This window comes from Neophocaena asiaeorientalis, unplaced genomic scaffold (assembly GCF_003031525.2).
Source record: "Neophocaena asiaeorientalis asiaeorientalis breed wild unplaced genomic scaffold, Neophocaena_asiaeorientalis_V1.1 scaffold132, whole genome shotgun sequence".
Taxonomy (NCBI): domain Eukaryota; kingdom Metazoa; phylum Chordata; class Mammalia; order Artiodactyla; family Phocoenidae; genus Neophocaena; species Neophocaena asiaeorientalis.
In genome coordinates, this window is record NW_020173393.1 from 2,646,775 (window position 1) to 2,657,343 (window position 10,569).

The following is a 10,569-nucleotide window of genomic DNA, read 5'->3' on the forward strand; positions in this document are numbered from 1 at the left end:
ACTACCAAATGTAAAATAGATAGCTAGTGGGAAGCAGCTGCATAACACAGGAAGATCAGCTCATCAGCTAGGTGCTTTGTGACCACCTAGAGGGGTGGGATAGGGAGGGTGGGAGGGAGATGCAAAAGGGAGGAGATATGGGGATATATGTATATGTATAGCTGATTCACTTTGTTATAAAGTAAAAACTAAAAACAAAACAAAACAAAAAACATGGATGAATCTTGAGGGCATTATGCTAAGTAAAATAAGTCAGACAGAAGACAAATACTGTATGATCTCACTTATATGTGGAATCCAAAAAGAAAACCGAACTCATAGATACAGAGAACAGACTGGTGGTTGCCAGTTGCCAGAGACAGGTGGCAGGGGTCGGGGGCAGGGGTAGATAGGTGAAATGGGTGAAGGTAATCAAAAGGTACATAACTTCCAGTTATAAGACTAGTAAGTCCTGGGGATATAACGTATAGCATGGTGACTAGTAAAAATAACGTTATTTGTATATTTGAAATTTGCTAAGAGAGTAAATCTTACAAGTTTTCATTACAAGAAAAAAAAATTGTAACTATGTGCGGTGATGTTTGTTAACTAAACTTGTTAATCGTTTCATAATACATACATATATCAAATCATATGGTGCATACCTAAAACTGATACAATGGCATGTCAATTATATCTCATATTTTAAAAATCCTTCTAATACTGTTTTAATCATTTAATCAATAAGGAGAGGTTAAAAATATACATAAATTAAGTTCGTTATCAAAAAAGAAAGAAAAAAAAATGACAAAAAAAGAGGAAAAATAGGGCTTCCCTGGTGGCGCAGTGGTTGAGACTGTTTTAATCATTTAATCAATAAGGAGAGGTTAAAAATATACATAAATTAAGTTCGTTCTCAAAAAAGAAAGAAGAAAAAAAATGACAAAAAAAGAGGAAAAATAATAATAGCAGCTAATATTTACTGAAGGGTTCCCATGAACAGGCTATGTTAAGTGCTTTAACTACATAGTCAATCCTTAGAACAAGTGTAGCAGTAGGTACTATTATTAAAGAACTTACTCAACGCCACACATTTATTCAGGATATTACAATATTCAGAATATGGTAAAGCCTTAAAACTTTGCTCCCGCATTTACTGGTTGATTCTGAGCAACAGACACTCTCGGATTCCAGTCTCCACAGCTTTAAGATGTTAACTGCACGACACAGTGCAACATCTGCATTTCCTAGGCCTCTGTGGCTGGTGTCACTAAATACCCCACCCACTCATGTCCTAGCCAATCCTAATCAGGGCAGGAACAAATATTAGGACTACTTTTGTTACCACTGTGAGCCTGGGAGGAATGGCTGCCCTCACCCCACTCCCATGCCCCAGAAGCCAGCCAAGAGGCTGAGTCAGTTTCTCCACAGTCCTGACTCTCTCCTCTTCCCAACCAACTCATACTGATGAGACTCCAGCATGCTTTCAATGATGTCAGTGCTGTCTGAAATCATCTACCCCACCTCAAGGGTAACAGACAATCGAAAGTATCTATATATGAAAATCCCTGGAGAGTTCACATTTCTCCATGCATTCAATCCAAATGGAATAGGAGAGGATTAGGTTATTGAGGGTAATGTAAGTTTGGTTAACTGGCGGTCACCCAAAAAATCTTTTAAATGACATTCTAAAATGGATCAATGTACTGCACTATTTTCTAAGTAGTAGATTTGAACATAATTGAACCCTTGACTGAGGAATTTGCTACATATCAGGGTGGTCATCTAAACACTGGAACAATATGGTTTTGAACATGCCCGCAATGTGGAATACATTTTATACCATTGGCTTACACATACATAAAAAGGGCTGAAAAAAAGTTTTACAAAAGAAAGCTTATTCTTAATATATGAGATATAATCTTTTTTCTGTTCTATTGGGAGTTTTTTCCCACTAAAAGAAAAAAATATGCTGGAACTGCTCTCCCAAATAATGCCTCTACCTACTAATTCCCAACCTATTGTAGGTAACAACCCACGGTTTGCAAAGCACTGGTACAAGCAGCCCTTCACAGTGTGGTTTTGCCAGCACATAAGACCAACCCAGAAAAGCAATGTTGTAAGTAACCAGTATTGGACAGAACATACAGGCTGTTTTCTTAAAAAATATATATTAAGCTGAATTATTAACTGAGGGAATTTTCTCCACCTACCAGAGGGGAAAATACATGACAGTCGTGCAAAGGTTTCCTTTAATCAGGAGACAGTGGGATTTAACAGAGCACATGACTTGGCATCAGGAAAACCTGTATTCATTTTGCAACCCCCTAATGAAATCAATCTTGGCAATGATAATTAACAGCTGCTAAAACCATCCTGTGAAAGGCTAACGAGAAACTTACAATGAAGGGATCTTTCCAACAAACACCTGAACCCAATGATCAATCTTAATATCACATAAGGTGAGAGCCAGCCTTTACTGCCTGCTGATATGATACACAGCACCACCCATAAAGTACAATGGACAAAAAAATAAAGGGAATGGAGGAACACATTAAAGGGATATAACCAGCCAAATCCAGAGTAGTTGTACAGGACAAATGACCTGATTTTTCAACAAATAAAGGGCAAGGGCGGGGGGAAGAAGAGACATAATTGCTATAGATTCAAAGATTTACGAGACTATCACCCAGATGTAACAGGTGGTCCTTGTTTGGATCCCAATTCAAACAAACCAACTGTAAAAAGACATTTATGAGATAACTGAGGAAACTGAATACCAAGCAGATACTAGGTAATATTTAGGAATTACTATGTTCATTTTCTTAGGTGTGATTATAGGGTGAAAAGGGGGGTGAAAAAAATCTTTACCTCTTAGATGTATATTAAAGTATTTATAGATGAAATGATATGATGTCTAGGATTTGCTTTAATATAATCTAAGGTGGGGAGGGAGTGGGGGCTATAGATCAAATAAAACTGACCATATGTTGGTATCTGTTGAAGCTGGGGTATAAGGTATTATACCATCTTTTGTACTTTTGTATATGTTTAAAACTTTCCATAATAAGAAACTATAATATAAAAAGAAAGTAAGAAAACCTGGATTCAAACTCCGGAATTCATTAGATGTAGGAGCTGGGAGGTTTCTTAAATCCTTTGATCTTCAATTTCCTCATCTGAAAACAGAAACGATAATCCCTATTTAAGAGTTACTGGGAGGAATGAAATGAGATCATGGGTTCACATCTTTTGGACATGCAGCTCTCATAAACTGCAAAACACTTAAGAACATCAGCACGATAGTTAATTCCCTCTCCGCAATGCTCTGGAAGCAGAGACACATTACAGGTTTGTGGGAATAGAAACAGGTAATAAGCTGAATCCATTTGAACTCTCAACAATTTTTGTTTTGTAGTAATCCTTTAATAAGACACTGTTTACTTCACTGGCCCCTTTCTCCCCAAAGGAGAGTGTCAAAGATATTGCCATCAATTGCAGGTCTTGCAGCTTCCCTGGTGGCACAGTGCTTAAGAATCCACCTACCAATGCAGGAGACACGGGTTCGAGCCCTGGTCCGGGAAGATCCCACATGCCGCGGAGCAACTAAGCCTGGGCGCCACAACTACTGAGCCTGTGCTCTAGAGCCCGTGAGCCACAAGTACTGAAGCCGCGTGCCACACTACTGAAGCTTGTGCGCCTAGAGCCTGTGCTCTGCAACAAGAGAAGCCATTGCAATGAGAAGCCCTCGCACTGCAATGAAGACTAGCCCCTGCTCACCGCAACTAGAGAAAGGCTGCGCGCAGCACCAAAGACCCAACACAGCCAAAAATAAATAAATAAAATCTTTAAAAAAAAATTTGAAAGTCTCTAACTTGAGCTGTTTATATTTCTTGCTTACTTTCCCAATTATATTTCCCCTGCTAAAGGTAGAAAGTAATTTTCAGGAGACTGTGTTAAGATACAACTGAATGCAATTAGGAATCAAGGTAATCTAAATAGGACTTTGTTTAAAATATTCCAGGTGCTTTGAGAAGAATAGATTTGCATCTTCCAGCATTAATGCTTCATCGCAAATAAAAGGAAATTAACAAAGGTTCAAGTCTAAGTAACACAAAGGGAAATCTGTCACTATCTGGCTTCAGCTTGCAGAATGGGTTGGCGGGAGCCAGGGTGATCTTTCTATAATGCGAATCTGATTAAGTCATTTCCCTTCCTTTCAATGGTTTCCCTCTGCTTTCAGGAAAGAGTCCAAACTCCTGAACAAAAAGGCTCAGGTGGCTCTCCAGCCTTATTTCCCCCCTCCTCCCCTAGTCTAAGCCCCTTCTCCCCACAGGCCCCCAAGGCTTCATCCTCCACTCCTCTCTCCCTTACCTCTTAGTTGTCAAGTCCTGTTGATTCTCCTGAAATGTCTCTCAAATCTGCCCACTCCATTCCATTCCTGCTGCCACTGCCCTAGACCAGGCCCTTTTTTTTTAACCTTTACTCCCCCATCTCCCTAAATAGGATATATCCTTATTGCTTTTTCCAATTATGAAAGCCATTCATGCTCATAAAAAAGAAAAATAAGGCAATAAGGAAAGGAATAAAAGTCTCCCCATGATCTCAGGACACAGACATAAAGAACTTATCTTTCTGGCACATTCATGTTTGTAGCAGCATTATTCAAAACAGCCAAAAGGGGAAAGCAACCCAAATGTCCATCTATGGAATGGATAAACAAAATGTGTTCATAAATACAATGTAGGTACAAAATGTGTATATCCACACACGGAATATTATTTAGCCTTAAAAAGGAAATTCTGACACATGCTACAACATACACAAACCTTGAGGACATGATGTTAAGTGAAAGAAGCCAATCGCAAAAAGACAAATATTGTATGATTCCACTTATATGAAGTATCCAGAGTGGCCAAATCCATAGAAACAGAAAGTAGAATGGCGGTTGCCAGGAGCTAGGGGGAGGGGGAAACGTGGAGTTGTTTTTTTGTTTGTTTTTTTTTTTGTGGTACACAGGCCCCTCACTCTTGTGGCCTCTCCCGCTGCGGAGCACAGGCTCCGGACGCACAGGCTCAGCGGCCATGGCTCACGGGCCCAGCCGCTCCGCGGCATGCGGGATCTTCCCGGACCTGGGCACGAACCCATGTCCCATGCATCGGCAGGCGGACTCTCAACCACTGCGCCACCAGGGAAGCCCCCGTGGAGTTGTTTTAATGGGTATAAAGTTTCAGTTCCACAAGATGAAAAAGTTCTGGAGGTTGACTGCACAACACTGTGAATATCCTTAACACTTAAAAACGGTTATGATAAGTTTATGGGTATTTCACACAATTAAAAATAAAAAATTGTTTTAAACAACTCATCTTTCTAGACATTTTTCCTATAAATATGTATGTATACACTTAAAAAAAACAAAAATAGAAACATACTGTCATCTGTTTTTCACACCTAACCATATGATGTAAACATCTTTCTCATATATATGGCTCCCGCCTCCTTTTTTAACAGCTGATAGTACCCATCATATAACTGCATCATGATTTAACCAGTCGGCTTTCAGTTTTTCAATATTATAAAAACATCACAGTCAACAAGTTTGCATATTTTCTCATCATGTCCATAACAGACATCTGGTTTTTTTACATGCCTTTTTTTCTGGTATCCATACCCTGATTTTCCCAAGGCAAAAATACCTCCTCTTCACACAAGCACCCATCCTGACCCATACCTCCAAACCTCCAGCCAACTCTTATTCTATCTGACTAGCTAGGCACATTTATTTTAAAGTTTATTCCTAGGTATTTATTTTTCATGTTGCTATTGTCATTTCACCTACAATTCCATCTTCTTACTATTGCTTTTTGTCTCTCTTGTAGCTTGCTTATTTTTAACTCAATTCTCTTGAATTTTCTCAGCAGATAATCATATCAGAGGCAGACAATCGTATCATTTAGGTAGCGATTAAGAGCAAAAGCTCTGGCTCAGGCCGGCCTGGATTCAAATCCTGTCTGACCTTGGCTAAGCATTTTTTACCTGCATTTCCTCATCCATCAGCTAGGAATTACACTAGAGGCTATCTCCCAGGGTTGATGTAAAGATCACGTTTTCAACTGAGACTGCATGGAGAGTGCTTAACACAATGTTAGTTCAATAAATGTCTCCTATCTGTTGAGAAAGAAAATAGAACTTTCTCTCCATGCGTACATCTTTTACTTATTTCTTCTGGTTGCATTACACAGGTGTGCTCCTTTTCAGCAATTACCTTGCTTCCCACGTCTCCAAAACTAAACAAAACAAAAAAGCCGTCATCAGACTCTTTGTAAAGGATCTGTGCTGTGGATCGCATCCACTCTCACATTCGCTGGAAAGTTGTGCCATTGATTTTCACCTTCATCTCCTGTATTTTCTCTCCCTCACTACTGGCTGTTTGCCATCGGCATTTAAATCTGCTTGTGTCTCTCTCCTGCTTAAAACGACTTCACCTGATTCCCCAATTGCTCTCCAGCCTTCTCGCTTCTCTTCACAGCCAAACTTCTTGGAGCTGCCTACACTTTGCCTTTACTTTCTCACATCCCACTCTCTCCTCATCCCACTGACATATTACATTGAACCTTTGGAACCTGCCGATATTATAGATTCCACCCCCATCATTTCACCAAATCTGCTCAACTGGGTCTTCAGTGACCTCTATATTTACTTCTGCAAAAGGCACATTTTACCGTTTAACTTCTTTCACTTGAAATCTCAGCAGCATCCAGCAAAGTGGACCTCTTCCTTGGGCTTTACTACACTCTCCTAGTTCTCCTCCCACTTCTCTGGCCATTTCTTCTTGGTGTAGTTCTAAGTGAATGGTTCTGCCTAGAGTGTACAAGACAGTGGCCCTGAATGACCTGGGCCTTCAAAAGAAAAAAGAAAAAACTCTCTGGATGGGTCTCTTCCAATACTGATTCAGTTCCAGTTGTACTGGACTGCTTTTGTCTCCATGAATGTACCTTTAATGTCTGGAATACATGCCATGAGGGCAGGAACCTGATTCCTTACTACTTACACAGTGCCTGGCACATAACAGGTGCTCAGTTAATATTTTTTTGAATCCCCATAAATGAAGAGCTGCAATGTGAAAAACAGACTGGAGAAGTGATGAGACCAAGAAAGAACAACAAAAAAAATCCTGATCTTTTGAAAACCATACCTCTGATCACGCAACACACACTCACTGCCTGATTTAAATCCTCTAGTGCTCCCCACTAACCCCCATGACAAAGTCCAAACTCAGGAGGAGATACAAGTAAAGTCTTTCTTCTATAAGAAGAGCACCTGCTTATCTCTCAAACACACCGAGCCAGATCACTTCCACTTCCCGGAATCTGTCTCTAAACAGGCTATGAAATCCCTGCAGATGCCCAAGAAGCCTGCACTCTCTCCCCAAGACCTTGCACTGGCCGTTCTCTCTGCCTAGAAGACTATGCACTCCACCAGCTTCATCTTCCGGCCAATACAGAGGCAGCCTTCATGTCTCATTTTGGAAACCATCTTCTTTTGGAAACTCTCTTTGACCATCCTCCCCAACCTCATCTCCGGAAATCTGGGGTAACTGCCTTCTCTGTGCATTCACAGTCCCCTGTATGTCCAAAATCATAGCTGGAACCACAATGAGTTCCTATTTATACCTTAAATCTGTGGAGTTCCCTGAGGACAAGATGTATCATTCACTTTTTTACCCCTGGCAATTAGCCCAGGCCCTGATACACAACACATGCTCAATGATGGACCTCCTTGTAGTAGTAGTAGTAACAACGAAAGCTCCCAAGGCTTACCTGCAAGGATTTGAAATATATTATTTGCTTTGTAATAAGCTTCTAAGATAGGTGCTATCATTATCCCCATTCTGCAGATGGGAAAACTGATGGACAAAGAACTTAATCCTCTCTGGCCCCAGAAGAGTCGCACAGACGCACATTTTCTGCAATTCTGAGTTATTCCTCGACCCCAAATAAGAAGAGCTTTAAAAAAAAAAACTTTCGAATCACGCCAATGGCCCCCAAATATAATAAACAGACCAAAGCGCTGGACGGGTAAAGGGCAAGAGGGGGCGCAGCCCTGGCGCCAAGGGTGGGGGGAGCGGATAAAGGTCAGGCCCCGTCTCCTTCCCGGGAGTCCCCAGCGGCCCAGCCCCTCGCCCGCTGAGACGAGTCGACGCCAGGAACCGCGCGTTAGGACCGCGACTGCCCGCCCTGCCCCTGCTCACCTGCCGTCCCGCCGCCAGCCGAGCCCGGGCCGCTGGCCCGCAGCGCCTCCCCCGGGCTGCCTGGCGCCAGCCGAGCGCAGCGAAGCCCGTTGCCTTGGCGACCGGAGCTGCCGAACTCCCGCGGCTCGCGCTACGGCGGCTCGGAAGGGACTAGAAGGCCTCGCGGCCCCTTCCGCAGCCCCCTAGCGGGCGGAGGAGGGAAAAGCGGGCGGAGGAGGGAAAAGCGGGCGGAGGAGGAGAAAGCTGGCGGAAGTCCGGGTCCGGAGCGGAGGGGGACCCGGGTAGGGGTTGGCAGCCTCAAATTTGGCCCGCAGGGACGGGAGAAGGAAGGAAGCTTTGGGGGAAAGGGGGACAGCCAGGCCGGGGGAGAACTTGGGCTTCATATCCTGCCTGTGCCTCAGTTTCTCTGTCAGCTGAGATGGAGAGTATTCCGGGAGATGACGGAGCCGCAGGCGGAAGCTTGCTAGACTGGGAATATTTAAAGACGTGAAAATTGATGTGGGAAGGGTGGCACATGCCTCTCCCTCTTCAATTTCCAGAACGGTGGTGGGACAAAGAATTTTTTTAAAAAAACTAGAACAAGAAACAAAAAAAAAACTTTGTTTCTTTGGGCTCATGGTGAGAATTCGATCACCAGATTTAATTTCAATATGAGAAATAATGTACTTTAACTCGTGACTAGCAGTTATACTTCCTGGAATAATCCTGCAGATAATCTTGGAACATGAGCATAAAGAATATTCATTGCTCCATTGTTTGTAACAGCAAAAGGGCTGAGACCAGTCTAAACGTCCATCAGTAACAGATTAATTATGGTACATCTGTAAAATGGATTACCAGAGAAAGAATTAACAGGGACTGAGGTAGATACAGATACAGATTCCATATAGACCTAGCTTCAAGCTATGCATATAGCTGTTGACTGAAAAATAATAAAAAAATAAAAAGCACAACCTAAAAGTTGAGAATTATGTTTTATTTGGCTGGACACAGCCTCTCAGACAGCTCTGAGAGACTGCTCCAAAGAAACGAGGGAGGAATTAGAATATATTTGAGTTTTTGCAACAAAGATTAGTGTTAATTAAAAACATATCTCAAGTTGAATTTAGCACTTTTCTGTGTATGGGAAGATGCAAGAGTCTGGGCTCACTGAAATCATTCCTTTGATATGCACCTTAACTATCTAGGGCCAGTATCCTGCTTTTCTCCATCCTGAATCCCCCAGGGTGCACAGCTGGGGGTGACTGCAGTGGCTGAGGTCGCTATCTGGAGTGTCTGTAGAGGTTTGATGGCTGCAGCATCCTTTGTTTACTGTTATGTGTCACCTACAAATTGGCACTTGCCACTTGCCTCTACAAGGATTAAATTATGAGTTGCTGCAGCTGCTGACCTTCAACACCCAGTGAAAGGAGTTCAGGGTGGAGATCAGGAAGGAGGCACTCTGTGCTCTAGGAAAAACTGGCAGAACAGGTCTTCAAATGGTTAGATTTTTTTTTTTTTTTTTTGCGGTACGCGGGCCTCTCACTGTTGTGGCCTCTCCCGTTGCAGAGCACAGGCTGTGGGCGCGCAGACTCAACGGCCATGGCTCACGGCCCCAGCCGCGCCGCGGCACGCGGTATCTTCCTGGACTGGGGCACGAACCCGTGTCCCCTGTATCGGCAGGCGGACTCTCAACCACTGCGCCACCAGGGAAGCCCCAGATGGTTATATATATTTTAAGAGAAGATTTTATGAGCCCAATTCTTACATTTCCTCTTATCTAGAAAAGCACTAAAATCTTTCATGGTGATGTCTGCTTCTCGTGACTAGCAGCAACCTTCTGCAAAAATGTGTGCTTGATTGCATGTACTCCCCCTTCACCAAAATCACATACACAGTGACCTTCCCCCCCTACCTCTGGAGCCATTTCTCAGAGCTATCTGAAATGCTGTCTCCCGGGCTATAGTCCTCATTTTGCCCCAAATAAAACTTAACTCACAACTCTCATGTTGTGCATTTTTTTTCAGTCGACATATGGCAGGCAACATTTTTCACTTCACACAGTGATAGTCTCCTAACTAGCCCTGTCTTTGCTTCTACTCTAACTTCCAACCCTGCCCCAGTCTCTTCTCCACCCAGCAACCAAAACGATCCTTTAAAAATGTGAACATGAGGTTTCCCTGGTGGCGCAGTGGTTGAGAGTCCGCCTGCCGATGCAGGGGACGCAGGTTCGTGCCCCGGTCCAGGAAGATCCCACATGCTGCAGAGCGGCTAGGCCCGTGAGCCATGGCTGCTGAGCCTGCGCATCCAGAGCCTGTGCTCCGCAATGGGAGAGGCCACAACAGTGAGAGGCCCGCGTA

The 10,569-nt window shown here is 43.1% G+C and overlaps 1 protein-coding gene across 2 annotated transcripts in view; it reads right to left on the bottom strand.

The window, feature by feature from the left end:
• PKIG (cAMP-dependent protein kinase inhibitor gamma) overlaps positions 1–8,343 on the bottom strand; it is a 99,478-nt gene extending 91,135 nt beyond the window's left edge. The window contains exons 1-2 of one of the 2 annotated variants that reach the window (XM_024746829.1): positions 8,231–8,343; positions 3,082–3,158 (exon numbers count right to left, since the gene is read on the bottom strand). The gene's annotated coding sequence lies outside the window, so the exon portion shown is untranslated. The remainder of the gene's footprint in view (positions 1–3,081; positions 3,159–8,230) is intronic. The other variant, XM_024746830.1, reaches the window with a different exon arrangement.
• Positions 8,344–10,569: the final 2,226 nt, after the last annotated feature.